This window comes from Carassius gibelio, chromosome B10, assembly GCF_023724105.1.
Source record: "Carassius gibelio isolate Cgi1373 ecotype wild population from Czech Republic chromosome B10, carGib1.2-hapl.c, whole genome shotgun sequence".
Lineage (NCBI taxonomy): Eukaryota > Metazoa > Chordata > Actinopteri > Cypriniformes > Cyprinidae > Carassius > Carassius gibelio.
In genome coordinates, this window is record NC_068405.1 from 15,944,517 (window position 1) to 15,961,894 (window position 17,378).

General features: G+C 37.2%; 1 long non-coding RNA gene across 1 annotated transcript in view; it reads left to right on the forward strand.

The window, feature by feature from the left end:
- LOC127966806 (uncharacterized) overlaps nt 1-15,749 on the forward strand; it is a 29,116-nt gene extending 13,367 nt beyond the window's left edge. The window contains exons 3-5 of the long non-coding RNA XR_008155705.1: nt 14,925-14,951; nt 15,365-15,385; nt 15,528-15,749. This is a non-coding gene — a long non-coding RNA (uncharacterized LOC127966806). The remainder of the gene's footprint in view (nt 1-14,924; nt 14,952-15,364; nt 15,386-15,527) is intronic.
- Nucleotides 15,750-17,378: the final 1,629 nt, after the last annotated feature.

A 17,378-nucleotide genomic window follows, 5' to 3' on the forward strand; every position in this document is an offset into this window, starting at 1 on the left:
CGGCTGGCTTCCTCGATCACTTAGTGAGCTATTGAGTAGATTCATAATTGCTAGATGCTGTTTTGGTCTGGTCAGTGCTGCATTTAGTCTTTTATCTAAGATTTTAAGTCGTTCTTAGATGTTGTTACAGACATAGATGCGATTGCAATAGATTACTGTTATTTTCTAGGAATACAGTATTTGTTTGAAAGATGTTTGAGTGTTGGAGAAACAGCATTTACGGAATGTCTGGAAACGCATATTATTGGAAAAAAAAGCTTTTGTTCAAAAATATTCAAACTGGGCTCTTAAAGGGCTGTGAGGGGCAAGAGAGGATGTAAGAAAAGAAGTAATATTTTATTTTATTAGGCTTTATGGCTGGAAGTTGGATAAATTATGATTGATTTTTTAAATTATGTTATTCTGTCTTTAGTGACAATATATAATATTATTGTATTATAGGTATAGTGTTTATAATTGTTTTATATGTATTTTGGAGAATGTATTTATTAGGGATTGATTAATTGTTTTATATTTTTAGGATGAAAATTTTACCATCAGTCCAGGGACTGCAGATGGAAATAGCCTTCTGGCTAATTCTGGCACATGTTATATTTATGTATTATTTATGTGCATTGTCCCTGTCAAATAAAACTAAAATAAAATAAAATAAATATTTTGCACCATTCTTCCATTTCTGAAGCTGCTAAAAGTTATCTTTCAGGACTACCCTAGCATACAGTTAACCCTAAAGCTAATAGAGTAGAATACACAAAAGTCAAACCCATCAAAACCAACTCCAGCATGTCCCATCTCACTTGTTACAATTTTAGTCCCCACGGTTCACCCCTCCAGCGTCACACTCAACTGTCTATCTGTCTACTGTCTGTCTAGCTCCCTCCCACCTTGGCTATCTTACACCACCTCGCAGCTCCTTATTACTCTCACCACTGGCCTGCCGCCAGCCAGCAGGCAGCTAAATCCCGCCCCTCGCTGATTTCTTGGTTTTCTGTAATCACAATGCCCCATATTCACAAAGCCTTTTAAAACACCAGCTGTTCCTGGCTCACTTTAGATTTTTGTTAAATGGTGTCTGAGATTAGTAGTGACAGGCCGATGATACCTGATCCCGGAGCATCGCAGCTAGCATGAGATACTTTATGAAAACACATGCCGAGTGCTCAGTGAAGTTCGTATGAGAGGCATTAGTACAGTAAGGGAAATTAAGAGGTTAAAGAAGGAAAGGTATGGAGGAAAATAAACAATAGCATTGGAGCCATAAAGCTGTCAATATGTAGCACAATGTTTTTTTCCAGAAACCAGGGAGTGTAAATCATCTGAGAATGAACCTGATGTAAGAACTCCATGGGTGGTAGCTGTTCCAAGCGTTTGGGGCAGATTTCTTTCAGCTTGACATTTCTGCTGGTCTCAGCGTGCTAGCATTTCATCAGTCATATTGTGTCACTAAGTGTTTAGCTCAGCTAAAGACACAAAAATACGCATATTCTCAGCTCTTTGTTCATTTGAACAATACGTTGATTCACACTTAAAGTCATTAAATCTACTTTAAACGTCTGTACAGGCTTTTCTAATCCAACATAGTTTGTCTTGACAAGCTTTATCTAGTTATATGTTATTTTACCATTATTTCAATTAACAAAACTGGTTTAATAAGATTAGTTTTAGTTAATGATAGGCCTAACCTTGAAATGAGAGTCAAAAGGAGAATGCTCTTGTAATTGACACACATAGTACATTATGAGAGTTTCCAACAGTCTACAGGTGCACAGGGCAATGACCTTGTTGAAACGCACCAGCCAAATGAAATTCTGTAAGAAAAAAAAGATTCTACCAATGCATATTTTAACTGGTCTTTATAATGCATATTTTAACTGGTCTTTATAATGCATGTCACCATCCTTTCTGGGAACTTTTTAGGGATGAAATGAAATACAGATATTTTCAGAACTTAAAAAGTCTCTCAATCTTTTATTTAATCTCTCTCTTTTTTTAATCCACAGACAATGTTCTGTACTCAGGTTAATGCCTGGGCCATTTCTTTCATTTCCATCCACAGAGAGTTGAATCTCTTTCTTGTCCTATGTGCCTTCACTTGATCTTGTGTCTCTGCCTTCTCTGAAGGGGCATAAGCCATGAATTATTAAATCAGCAGCTGTTATTTCCATATTAGCATAATTTTACAATCCAATGAATGCATTTACATTCTATTCAATGCATTTTTAATCTACCATATTTCTGACCACATGGCTTGATTAGCCATAGCTGGAAGCCCTCAAGTCACTTTAATTTTTTTTAAATCATATTTTGACTGATAGTCCACTTCTTGTGCCTTAAAGAGATACTCCAGCCCAAAATGAAAATGTTGTCATTAATCACTTACCCCATGTCGTTCCAAACCTGTAAAAGCTTAGTTTATCTTCAGAACATAATTTAAGATATTTTGGATGAAAACCAGGAGGCTTGTGACTGTTCCATAGACTGCCAAGTAAAATACACTGTAAGGTCCAGGAAAGTATGAAAAGCATCATCAGAATAGTACAGTGGTTCAACTGTAACGTTATGAAGTCAAAAGAATACTTTTTGTACAAGAAGAACACAGAAATAACGACTTTATTCAACAAGTCGTCTACCTTTCTGGACCCTGACAATGTATTTTACTTGGCAGTCTATAGGACAGATTCATTCTTGAGAATGCTCAAGATAATTTGAGTGTGAATCATTGAATCAGTCATTTATCTGACTGATTAAATGAACAATTCAGGAATTAAACAAGTGTTTATCCAACCCTATCTCATGGCAATGCATACGTATTTTTGTAAATGGCTAACTCGAACAAATTTGTATTCCGAATTTGTTTTGTGAAAGAAATGTACATATTTTATGAGGTGGCAAATCGTAGGAATTCACATGAATGACCACCTCGAACCTCGCCCCTAAACCTAGCCCTCACAGAAATCATGCAAAATCGTATGAGTGAGGTCGTACAAATTAGCCACCCTGTAAAATATGTATAAATTGGTTGTGAGATAGGGTTGGTCTGTATTATTGAATCATTTGTTTAACCGATTCCTTGAAACACTGATTCATTCTTGAAAAGGTGCTCCTCCTTTTGGCTTTGTTTGGAAAGAAAAAAATGAAAGTAGTTCAACGTTAACTTATTTTTTTTATTTTTTTATTTTTTTTTATTTTGTTGTATAAAAGAAACATCAAATTCACAATTATACTTTTGTACTGTATAGCAGCGCTGTGTTGGGAAGATTAGATTTTTTTTAATGGCTTTTGTTTATTTTGGGGAATGAGATTCACAGATCATTTTTATTTAAAGGTCATTTTGCCAAAAATCAATTATGCCTGCTATTAATTTAGCCTGCTGCTTGCAGAAATTCTAAAGATATGTTTTACATATCAAAGATTTACTTTGACTAAGGTGCCAATAAATGATTCATGATGAGACCAGTAGTGTGCATTAAAAACATAAATAGTCTCAGTTTTATTTAACTTTAAAGTAACTTCGCTAGCAGTTTGGCACTCTTTATTTGATGTGGTGAGTAGTGATAAACTTTCTTGTCAAAAAATAAAAAACAGAAGGCAAAGCAATTAAATCAAGTTTGATTCCAGAAAAGGCTGTGGACGCTTGCCGTAGGCTTCCCCATTATACTACTCCCATCAAGAAACTCAATATGGATAAGAAACCCCATGACACTCGGTAAACTCTTCTGTCTGCGTGACCCAAAAGCACATTAAATTACCAATCACCTAAAATGGATGAGAACCTGAAGTTACAGCTCTCTTTAAAAAGTCACACAAAGCGATTACATCCCCAAGGCAGGGTAGCTTGCATTTTTGTGTTTGTTTGCTTTGTGTGCAGGAAAACCGAACCTCTGGAACAGATGAAAAGAGGGATGGCCGCCCCAGCATCACTTGATAGTGACACATAAATCAATGATTGCACTGCCTGATTTGATGGCCAGACTCCCTCTTTCACAGGGTGGGAACTCAGACCCGAGAGCAGCACGGACATTTCCTTTCTCAGTTTATCTTCTCACGTCTGACTCTGACTCTAATATTAGACCGCTCACAGATCCATCAGTGCTGCTCCACGTGCTACTGTTCAAATCACAGGCTAGCAGAGATAATGCAGTGAACAGTTTAAATCACTGTGTTTGCTTGAATGCCTGTCCTGCAGATGAGTTTTTTTTTTTTTTGTTTTACATTTAAAAATTAAAGACCTTTTGGAGAGGAAAAACACACAGAATTTTTCTTGTGCAGTATTTATAAGACTACTTTCTGTTGCTGTTTTAGAACTACAAATATAGCCGTGCTTACGTAAAGTTTACGAAAGAGTTTACGAAATGAGGTATGTTTTGGCCAAGTATACTCAAGAATCAGGGACTGAATGGCAATAAGTAGAATGATTTATCAAAACAAGATAAAGGTTTATTTTGTGGAGATTTGCCCAGGGTTCTCCAAGGTCAAGCTGTACTGTTAGAAAAATAGCCTTTTGCTCAAAATTTGCTCATTTGCTCTGATATGAAGATCGTATAGGATCAGTTTCAGTGAACATCCTTAGAAATAAAATGCATCCTTTCTATTTCTTATGATTTTATAACTTTTCTTGCTAAGAAAACTTTTTTGAATTACTGAAAAGACTTCTTAAGAACTTCCTCCTCTGCCTTCACAGACGAGGCTTAAGGCTAGTCCCAGACTATAATGCATGCTTGAGCTGTCTCAACTGAAAATATCTTAAAATATGTTTTGTTCTGTCTCAAGATGCACACCTTTAAGATTTTTTATTTATTTATTTATTTATTTTTTATAAAAGCTGCTTAAATATCTTTATTTAACTGAGGTCTAGTCCTGGCTTAAGCTAAGACCTGTCTGTGAAACCAGGCCCTTATATTTATTGCTTAAAGCTAAACACTTCTGAAGAAAAGCAAAAATAAAAAAGTTATATTTGTTTTCCATAAGACTGTTCTCAAGAGTTACAATTCTTGAAAAAAATGCTTAATTATAAATATTTTTTTTAAAAGTAGGATATTCTTAAAGATGTCAAATATAAGATTAACTATTTTATACATTTATTGGGTTGTTATTGGACAAATATTCAACTTAGCAATTTGTTATACTAGCTACAATACATACAACAACAACAACAACAACAGTATTTTATTTAAATAATCTATCATACTTGTAGGTTAAGTTCCCAGAAGAAAGATATTTAAATCATACAGGTTTGAAGCGGCATGAGGCAAACGATGGTAGAATTTTCTCAGAGAAGAAATTTTATTATTTTTTTTTAAATTATTATTATTATTTATTTATTTATAATTTTTTTTTTTTTTTTTTGGAATATAATTTGGAAAATTTCTGATAAACATTTGATTTATCCTAAGAATTTTTCCCTTAAGCATATATATGTATTTTGTGTGTGTGTGTGTGTGTGTGTGTATTTGGCCCTTGAAGTGTGTTACATGCCATTTTCTTATGCCACAAAAAAAGAGTTTCTCACTCAATAAAATGTCAAAACTCTCCAGAAGCGTTTGTTTTTGAGTGACATTGGTTTTCTGAAAAGATGTTTAAATAAGCATTTGGGCCGTTATTGAGGTTTGTCTTATTAGAACCTGAAAAGATGTCAATACTTGACTCATCTTTTTCGATTTCTGCTTGTGGCTCCACATTTATGATTTGTCTTTAACGTTTATTTTGGTCCTCCCCTGGTGATTCATGGCACACTGAATTCATGGCAGAGGGTGAAGGTACAAAAAATGCAATGTATAGTCTACTTTTTATTGTGGAAAGTCTTTATTAAAGCAATCTTCTAGCCTTGCACATTGTTTCTGGTTAAAAAAGAAAATTACTCCTCTGTGTTTTGCAAAGTATTGAACTTTGAAAGATTAGTTCACTTAAAGCATCATGTAATCAATATTTGGCTATATTTTTCAAAATATTGTTTGGCAAAGGTATATAATGATGGCTAGAACATTAAGTGTTATGATTTGATCAATCAATCACCTTTATTTATATAGCGCTTTAAACAAAATACCTTGCGTCAAAGCACTGAACAACATTCATTTGGAAAACAGTGTCTCAATAATGCAAAATGATAGTTAAAGGCAGTTCATCATTGAATTCAGTTATGTCATCTCTGTTCAGTTTAAATAGTGTCTGTGCATTTATTTGCAATCAAGTCAATGATATCACTGTAGATGAAGTGACCCCAACTAGGCAAAACAAGGGGCGACAGCGGCTAGGAAACGAAACTATATCGGTGACAGAATGGAGAAAAAAACCTTGGGAGAAACCAGGCTCAGTTGGGGGGCCAGTTCTCCTCTGACAAGACGAAACCAGTAGTTCAATTCCAGGCTGCAGCAAAGTCAGATTGTGCAGAAGAATCATCTGTTTCCTGTGGTCTTGTCCTGGTGGTCCTCTGAGACAAGGTATTTACTGGGGATCTGTATCTGGGGCTCTAGTTGTCCTGGTCTCCGCTGTCTTTCAGGGCAGTAGAGGTCCCTTCTAGGTGCTGATCCACCATCTGGTCTGGATACGTACTGGATCCGGGTGACTGCAGTGACCCTCTGATATGGATACAGACTGGATCTGGTGACCTCGGAACAAGAGAGAAACAGACAAATATTAGCGTAGATGCCATTCTTCTAATGATGTAGAAGGTACATAGGGTGTTATGTGAAGTGTTTCCGGTTCCGGTTTACCTAATAAAAATCATTTAACGGATTTGGATATTAAAAGCATATTAGTATGTTATGTGTATGCCAGGTTAAAGAGATGGGTCTTTAATCTAGATTTAAACTGCAAGAGTGTGTCTGCCTCCCGAACAATGCTAGGTAGGTTATTCCATAGTTTAGGCGCCAAATAGGAAAAGGACCTGCCACCCACAGTTGATTTTGATATTCTAGGTATTATCAAATTGCCTGAGTTTTGAGAACATAGCGGACGTAGAGGAGTATAATGTAAAAGGAGCTCATTCAAATACTGAGGTGCTAAACCATTCAGGGCTTTATAAGTAATAAGCAATATTTTAAAATCTATACGATGTTTGATAGGGAGCCAGTGCAGCGATGACAGGACCGGGCTAATATGGTCATACTTCCTGGTTCTAATAAGAACTCTTGCTGCTGCATTTTGGATTAGCTGTAGTTTGTTTACTAAGCGTGCAGAACAACCACCCAATAAAGCATTTCAATAATCTAACCTTGAAGTCAAAAATGCATGGATTAACATTTCCGCATTTGACATTGAGTGCATAGGCTGTAATTTAGATATATTTTTGAGATGGAAAAATGCAGTTTTACAAATGCTAGAAACGTGTCTTTCTAAGGAAAGATTGCGATCAAATAGCACACCTAGGTTCCTAACTGATGACGAAGAATTGACACAACAACCATCAAGTCTTAGACAGTGTTCTAGGTTATTACAAAAAGCGTTTTTAGGTCCTATAATTAACACCTCTGTTTTTTCTGAATTTAGCAGTAAGAAATTACTCGTCATCCAATTTTTTATATCGACTATGCATTCCATTAGTTTTACAAATTGGTGTGTTTCGCCGGGCTGCAAAGAAATATAGAGCTGAGTATCATCAGCATAACAGTGAAAGCTAACACCATGTTTCCTGATGATTTCTCCCAAGGGTAACATATAAAGCGTGAAGAGTAGCGGCCCTAGTACTGAGCCTTGAGGTACTCCATACTGCACTTGTGATCGATATGATACATCTTCATTCACTGCTACGAACTGATGGCGGTCATATAAGTACGATTTAAACCATGCTAATGCACTTCCACTGATGCCAACAAAGTGTTCAAGTCTATGCAAAAGAATGTGGTCAATTGTGTCAAACGCAGCACTAAGATCCAATAAAACTAATAGAGAGATACACCCACGATCAGATGATAAGAGCAGATCATTTGAGATTCGAGATTGGTCTATAATTAACTAGTTCTTTGTGTTTTTTTTTTATTAGAGGCTTAATAACAGCCAGTTTGAAGGTTTTGGGGACATATCCTAATGACAATGAGGAATTAATAATAGTCAAAAGAGGACCTATGACTTCTAGAAGCACCTCTTTTAGGAGCTTAGATGGTATAGGGTCTAACATACATGTTGTTGGTTTAGATGATTTAACAAGTTTATACAATTCTTCCTCTCCTATAGTAGAGAATGAGTGGAACTGTTCCTCAGGGGGTCTATAGTGCACTGTCTGATGTGATACTGTAGCTGACAGCTTAATGGTTGCAATTTTATCTCTAATAATATCGATTTTAGAAGTAAAGTACTTCATAAAGTCATTACTGCTGTGGTGTTGGGAAATGTCAACAATTGTTGAGGATTTAATTTTCGTTAATTTAGCCACTGTATTGAATAAATACCTGGGGTTATGTTTGTTTTCTTCTAAAAGAGAAGAAATTAATCAGATCTAGCAGTTTTTAATGCTTTTCTGTAGGATATGTTACTTTCCCGCCAAGCAATACGAAATACCTCTAGTTTTGTTTTCCTCCAGCTGCGCTCCATTTTTCGGGCTGCTCTCTTTAGGGTGCAAGTATGCTCATTATACCATGGTGTCAAACTGTTTTCCTTAACCTTCCTTAAGCGTAAAGGAGCAACTGTATTTAAAGTGCTAGAAAAGAGAGAGTCCATAGTTTCTGTTACATCATCAAGTTGTTCTGAGGTTTTGGATATGCTAAGGAATTTGGATACATCACTTAGATTGATCACTTATTTTTAAGTCAGACTTACATTCTAAATCTGGGTTGAGTCTCCAGACACTCACCCTGGTATATAGCAAGTAGCGACGTGACATACAGCCAAGTATGGTGACCCATACTCAGAATTCATGCTCTGCATTTAACCCATCCAAAGTGCACACACACACAGCAGTGAACACACAGCCAAAGCAGTGGGTAGCCATTTATTCTGTGGTGCCTGGGAAGCAGTTGGGGGTTCAGTGCCTTGCCCAAGGGCATCTCAGTTGTGGTATTGAAGGAGGAGAGAGCACTGTATATCCACCTGCAATTCCTGCCGGCCCAAGACTCAAACTCACAACCTTTGGATTACAGAGTCCAGATCTCTAACCATTAGGCCACGACTTCCCCACAAAGTAGGTGACCCACTGTGATTTGGTGACCTCATACAGGTCTGTAAACACACCCTATCATCAATCCTTTTGGCGGGTGCCTATGTTCGGTCAGCCGTAGCGCTATCAGCCCCACCGAGCAGGGGAGTGCAGTGATCCGTGGTGCCGATGAGCTCAGATACCTACTTAACTCTCAGCATTAATGGGTCTCACAGAGGAAGAGCTGAATCACAGATGGGGCAGAGTTATTTTTTAACACAGCTTCCCTCAGAACTCAAGCTGAATGACAATCAGCTCTGTTTATTACAAGCCGCTCTGAGTTGGCAAGCTCTTCTGACAGTCATTAACCTGCATTTATCTCTTTTTCTGGAGTTTTGCATTGTTCGTTTCAGTATTTCCTGTCTGTGTTGTGCACTCTTTAGTTTGCAGCTTTAATTTAGCTTGATTTTCTTGAAAGTTTTTGATGTAATGTTATCGGTGGAGTAGTATGAGGCAATGTGTGCCAGTGTGCATAACAACAAAGAACGTGAACAAGGTTAGGAAGAGATTGGATGTCAGCACAAAAAAAAACAACAACCGGTGTATAATGTTGCTTTTAAGTCATGTAGTATTTGACATTTTACAGAATGAGATGATTGAGATCAATGCACAAATCATTGTAGGGGGTGAAAGCTGGAGAAAACTATTTAAAAAATCATGGTGCAAAGCACTGGCGTTGAACATCATAGGCTGTAATTGTGAATATTGAATTTACAAATAAATTGCATGCATTTTGTGTACTACTGGCAGAGAATATATGATTAAGTGTAAAATATTAAAAAAAAAAAAATATTATGATGATCTTATAATCTCATATACTAAGGATGTTTTAAAATCTTAATCTTCTAGTATGACAGCCATTGCAGCCATTCTAGTGGCATGATTTGGTTTTCCATTAACCCCACCCCCCGATTTAAAAGGCTGTATATAACAGCAACTGTCTCTTACTGTGCTCATACTGTGATGAAAGGGATAATTGGTTGCCAAACTGCTCATTTTATGGAGAAATCTGTTCAGTCCTGACTTGGAAAAACGCAGCCAGCATTTCCACTCTGGCAGCCACACTACAGTAGAAAAGCATTCCTACAGCTGGACGGTAATAATTGTTCTGCCATCGAAATTTTGACAAAGCTTTCCGCTCCAACCGCTTTCACTTACAGTGCTCTTGTTCAGCATTTCCTCAGCACGATTTCCAAATTATTTTGCAAACAGAATAGGGAACATCTATCTAGACTTTGTGCCCCTAAACAAACATTATTGCAGAAAACACACTATATTTTGTTGTATTTCTTGCTTCATTACAGTGTAAGCTGTGAAGTTATAGACTCCATTAAAGCTTCTGCCTTATAGAAAGTATTTGTGTCATTTCATGTTGCCTTTGACAAATGAATTCAGTCATGCGCTTCCGCTGCTTCATCAGTTATCTTTATTGTGATTGTTTCTAGTCAAACTGTTTTGGACCCGTTGTAGATGGACTTCATGGCCAAAAGTATGTGGACATCTGAACACTTCACCCATATATAGTTGTTCAGTATATGGCATTAATACTGTATGTATTTGCAATAGTTCACCAAAAAATGAAAACTTTCTGAAAATGTACTCACCCTCATGCCATCTAAGATATATTTTAGTAGTTTATTTGGAACAGATTTGGAGAAATTGAATATTACATCTCTTGCTTACTAATGGATCCTCTGCAGTGAATAGGTGCAGTCAAAATGAGAGTCCAAACAGCTGATAAAAAAGTCATAATAATCCACAAGTGATCTACGTGACTCCTGTCCATAAATTAAGTGAAAAGCTGCATGTTTGTAATAAACAAATTCATCAAACTCTTGCCTCTGGCTAAAAAACAAATGTTTTATCCATATGGCTTTCTCCAGTGGAAAATCTTGTCTCGTCTCTATGCCGTTTTTTACGCAAAATCAGTCTATACGTTGGTGATTACAAATATGCAGCTTTTCATTTCACAAGATGTTAATTGAAAGACTGGAGTTGTATAGATTATTGTGATGTTTTTACCAGCTGTTTGTTCTCTCATTCTGACGGCACCCATTCACTGGCCTGAGGGTGAGTACATTTTCAACAAATGTTTTGGTGATCTAATCCTTTAAAGGGCAAGTTCGCCTAACTGCGTTGTTACATTGTCAGTTTTGTATGTAAGGCCGGGCATACACTGTGCGATTTTCATCAGATTTTGAGCCGAATTCTGAATCGTGCGACTCTTTTTTGGGCCGGGCCGAATTTCAGCATTTTTGTGCGTCGTTTGTTGTGCAGTGTTCGTGCAGTGTACAAGGGGAAACGAGAGGCGATAAGCCTCTCCCGACCGGCAATCGGTTGGTCGGATGGATTTCTGACATCCTTGTGTTTCTATATGGTTCTAGCTTTGTTCACAGAGGCTGATTGTGCTGGAAAAGATCCTATTCTACAGTAAATGTTTGCATAAGGAGATTGCATGGTGGTGTGCTTTATTGTATGCACCTGTTAGGCAGCTGAAAGAGCCAAATGTGTTAATTGGGACGAGGTTTCTGCACACGTTTTTGCCATTTTTAACAAATAACACCTCACAAGACCCGAGCCCAGAGTTTTTTTATTTATTTATTACTTTTTGCCAAGTGTAACAGCACAGAAAAACTTCCATTAGTGAGCAACTAATTGACTGAAGAATATTTTTGAACGTATTCAAGTTCAACTCAGAAAAAAGAAACTATAGCTCCAGGGAAGTATCTTGTGTGGATTCAACAATAAAATGATCATTTGAGAAAGAGGAACAAGCCTCGGTGCAAAAAGGCTGCATCAAAAGCTGCTTTGTAAAGATAGGCACAGGCCTCAGAGATAACTGTCTCGTCAGGAAGTTACGCCCCTGCGTGAAACGAATCTTGACTCCATTGAATCTCGAATAGCAATGAATATACAGCAAATGGAAGATGATTTCAGACGTCTAATCTGTGGATTTGTCTAGATACCCCTTTCAACCCATGGCTGCCAGAAAGGCCTTTGCTCGAGAGCTGCTTATGACAAAGTCTGCGCGCGTTTGAGCCTGGTAGCCGAGTCTCATCAGTGGGAATTATTCTCATCCTGACACGCTGTTGTAGACATGTTTTTGCTAATCAGACACTAACACGGAGCAGATTTAAGAGGATGTCAGAGCGGCGTTATACACCATCGAGCATATGTCTCCTCTCTGCGTCCCGTATTCCTGTCACTAGCTGTTGTCAGGGCTGAGAGAGTGCTGTTAGGCTGTGTGCTGATGTACCGATGTTATCCCGCCTTTATCTCACAGCTGTCTATGGCCTTCTCTTCCACTGATGTCGGATTGGCAGCAGCGGTTTCAGCTGCTTCGAGTGAATATGGTTGGTGGTGTTTCTTTGTGTGTCTGTGTCTGCAAATCCTTCTTATGCACTCGCCCATGACTGTATTTAGTTCCTCCTTAGTTGGTCACTTTTCTATGGCTGCCTTGCTGCCCTGTCAGTCAGTGCCTTAACAAAATTTAAAGTGAGCATTAGAGGCATATGTAATGGTTACACTGATAGTCTTTGTAGAAATAGAATTGTACGTTCTTTTAACAAATATTAAAGTGGCATTTTTCTTCTTTCAGCCCCTGAATTGCTCATAGTGAATTGTGGGGTATTATATATTGCAAAAAAAAAAAAGAACAGAATAGTGCTTTCAAATCAACCAAATGGAGGCATCTTAGACTTGAATGTAATGGAACTGTTGGATTCAGGTGCGACTTAAAGCGATAGTTCACTCAAAAATGAAAATTCTGTCATCTTTTACTCACTCTTATGTTGTTGAAAACTGAATGAATTTCTTCTCTGGAACACAAAAGAAGGTAAATGAAACTGTTATAATGTTTTACACTTACAAAAAAACAAACAGACAAAAAAAAAATAGAAAGTTACTGGGCTCCAAAATAACACTGGCCCATACTGGCTTTCATTATAATGACAAAACATAATTGATGTAATCTCTTTAGTATAGGTTTTTATTTTTCTATTTTATTTATTTATCTATTTATTTTGATTTGTTTAATTTTTCTGTTCAATTTCAGTATTACTATTTAGGTTTAGGTTCTTTTTATTAATTTATTTTGTTGAGATTTAGTGCTTTATTTATTTCCATTTGCCTATTTATTTTACCGCATCAACTTAGCATCACTTAAGTCTCTGCAAAAACTCTGCAAATGCTTTCCAAAAACCGCACGAAATAACCAATAGCTGTTATAAGAACTTTTTACATGTTTTTGTGGGTTCGTTAGGAATACAAAAACATAAAAATGAAGTGGCAACAATGATTGTAGTGTCAGTACCAACTATGACAATAGGTTTATTGTTAACCAGTGCTTGTTACTCACAATCCTTGCATATTATCTTAATAGAATATGCTATCATTGTTGAATCAGTGCCCACTGACCTCAAATCCTTTTCTGTTTGTGTGTGTTCTGTGCTTTCCCATGCATATCTACACCATTTATTCTGCACTTTCTCTGCTCACTCTTAAATTTAATTATATGTTTAAACAACAAGCTATTGTTGAGTGTTTGTCTCCCTAACAAGGTCTGGATAGTGAAAATGTGTACTTCACTAGGCATCTTTGTCTTCTGAGTTGTGGAAAATAAACCTCTCAAATGCTGATAACACCCAAATTAAGTTTGAAACTATTTCCTATTCTGATCGAGTGGGTTTCTTGATGATTTTCCTCACTATGAAAATTTTAAGGTATTTAAATGGGAAATTCATTCATTAATTAAAGAATATTTGGTGATTTATTGAAATGTGTTTATTATCTAAATAGTTTGTGCGTGGAGATGTTCCTGAAACAGGCGGATTGGAATAACATTAAGATAAAATATTAAGACTTTAATATGGTACTTTTCCTCAAAAGGAATGATTAGCATTTAATGAAGTTGGAAAAGATAGCAAGATGTTATGAAATGCTGGAAATGCAGCATTTTACAGTTTTTAGCATGGCATGAGGAAAAGAAGCTACATTTCTGATACCGGTTTTACATTTTGAAACAATTTGACCAAGCACAAGATTTTAGCCATTCCCTTTTCAAGTAGATTTAGGAGCTGTACCTGTGTGTCTGTTGCTTGCAGATAATATCTTCCCAGAGATATTATTATGAAGTCTGCAGAGTGACCTGCATGGATTCTGTATATTTTGTAGTTTTCAATTATGGTAGTCATAGTCAAAGGGAAACCATTTGATTATGCCTTTTATTTGTTTGCTTTATTGGAACATTTGGAGTACCTGGATGCTAGATATGTCTTTCAATAGGTCTGATTCACATTATATTTTCCAAAATAGTCACAAATATCCTACTGTGAGAAAGGCATAACTATACAAGCAGATCTCTTATAGTGAGTGGCATGTCCATCCTTTGATGTCCTGCTGTGTGTCATTCATAAATCATAAAGAATAAGCCTTGAGCTTCAGCTGGGGTATTTTGTCATCTCTCTGCATGAGACTGTAATGGATCCGCTGTCATACTAAGCCTTTGGCGCATTAAAGGGATTCAGGTATCAGTCTAGTTTGCATGTGTTGTTGTGTTTCCGTGGTGTTTGACAGGTGAGAGACACAACGGGTCCCATCCTTCGCCTTTGGTGAAGAGGCATGCATGAGTTTACATTTGCATGTGGTGAGGATCTGCGATATTCTATCCTGAGTTTCATCTTTTGTTGCTGCACTCATTAGTCAGTCACAGATTTTAAATTGAACATGTCATGGTCTTATTCGTTGGCCCACTAGGACATTAATTAAACAAATTATTGTAATGCTTTTCTTATTTCAGGGCATGAACATTCATTATTTCTGACAGGTATGTCTGTTTGTCTTCAACAGAGTTGTGCAATAAAAAATAAATAGATCTCATGAAATGGTTTGTGAAAGACCTTTGATTGGGTGGGTAAAAAATAACAGAATAAAATAATTATAACTGACAAAAAGTGTCAACATAAAAATAATCTCAGAATTTATTAACAAAATAAAATGTAAAGGATAAATTACCTGATTGATTTTTATTTATATTGATTAAAATGTTTATGTTGATGTTGAAAATAATTATTATAAATAAAGATTAATTATATTTTTTATTAGTTATATTATATGGAAAAGCACACTCGGTTTACTCAGCTTATGATGGAGCACATATGTGCTTGCCATAAATAAAGACTGAACTTAATTTTTCATAACATGTCTGAACTAATTAGCGTCACATCTTTTGCATTGCAGTGCATTATCTACATCCTCCAGGTAAATATTGCACTTGTTTAATTAAACGTATGCAATTAAATAGAACCATTTTTTATGACCCTTTTTTAAATAGTGATCTGATTTGTAAGCAACGTTTGATCACTAATGTTTTATCCCATCTTGATTTTGTCACCACCTTTAGTCGAACAGTCTTTGGTGGCCATGGAGAAGCCGAGGGCAGGAGGTTAGTGTTGATACCCAGAGCTGAACTCCCATTGGGCATCTGCTGAAATCAGTATGCCACCCCACCAAGATGGCCTTGATGGGGCTGGAGCTACAACCTGAAGCCCACCACTAACCTTGAGCAGCTGCATACCAATAAAAAGAGGAATAAAAATGTGCTCTCTGAGCTGTAAATGTGAAACCTCCTGCATATGTAATTCAGCAGCATCTAAATACTTCAGGCTACATGATACGATGTTTAACAAAACGTCCCTTAAATGCACTTGCTGATTCCACCATGTGATTTATAATCTTCATTCCGTGTTTATTTAGTCGGATATTTATAGAAAGGCACCAAATGCCAACATTATCAAAGTAACAGCTGTTTTTATATCTCAAGTTGCCCTTTAATATTACTGATGAATTTGCTTAGCACATTAAATAAGGTCGGAGATGAATTTAAATTCCCTGTGGTGGTGTGAGGATCAGGTTACTATCAGTCAGTGATCCTTTTGCCTCCTCTTTTCAACAAGGATGGATTTGCTCTCTTCCCAGACCTCTTGTTCTTTGTTATTACTGCTATCATACCAGCATGGGAGAGCTCATGACACTTCATGGATGAAATGTAGCCAATCATGAAAGATACAATGTCTGATATTGAGGAGAAAAAGGGTTTTCTGAGGTCGCGCTATTCCTGGAGGACGTGGGCGATGGCGCCCAGGGAAGCACATGTAACCTGTGATTCATTTTTCTCAGCTAGTGCTTCATGTCCCCTAGGCTCCTCACAGGGACTTGTGGCCCTCAATACAGTTCAGGTTCAGCGTTATCTGGGATTTTAGCAAAGGCCTGTGGCAACAGCGAGAACCTGGGGTACAATCTGTTGAAATTATCATTCTCCACCAGAGGGTGAACGTTTTATTCAGGGATATAGTGAAGTGAAGTGAAGTGACATTCAGCCAAGTATGGTGACCCATACTCAGAATTTGTGCTCTGCATTTAACCCATCCGAAATGCACACACACAGAGCAGTGAACACACACACACTGTGAGCACACACCCGGAGCAGTGGGCAGCCATTTATGCTGCGGCGCCCGGGGAGCAGTTGGGGGTTCCTAAGGGCACCTAAGTCGTGGTATTGAAGGTGGAGAGCGAGCTGTTCATGCACTACCCCCACCTACAATTCCGTCCGGCCCGAGACTAGAACTCACAACCCTTCGATTGGAAGTCCGACTCTCTAACCATTAGGCCACGACTTCCCCGCCATGCCATATAAAGGCATACAAAGGCAAAAGACCTTAACTCAATAGAGTGTGAGAAAAATGATTTTAAAGATTTTATTTGTCCAGCCAAATTAATTCTAATGTAGTTAGGACACTGGAAATTTGGCAGTTAGATACTTTAGTAATGAAAATAATCTAGGTTGCATTTTCAATAGGCTACGGTCAAAAGGAACTCTAACCTTTTTTTAGAAAATAGGCTCATTTACCAACTCCAAGTTAAACAGTTGAGTTTTACCGTTTTCAAATCAATTCAACCGATCTCCAGGTCTGGCGGTAGCACTTTTAGCTTAGCTTAGATCATTGAATCTGATCAGACCATTATCATCAAAAATGACCAAAGAGTTTCTATATTTACAACTTTACTCTTCTGTAGTTACATCTTATACGAAGACTGAGGGAAAATGAAAAGTTGCATTTTTCCAGGCCGATATGGCTAGGAAATATACTATCATTCCGACGTAATAATCAAGGAACTTTGCTGCCGTACCACGGGTGCAGCAGGCACAGTGATATTATGCAGCACCTCAAAATAGTCCCCAGGTAGTTTGTGT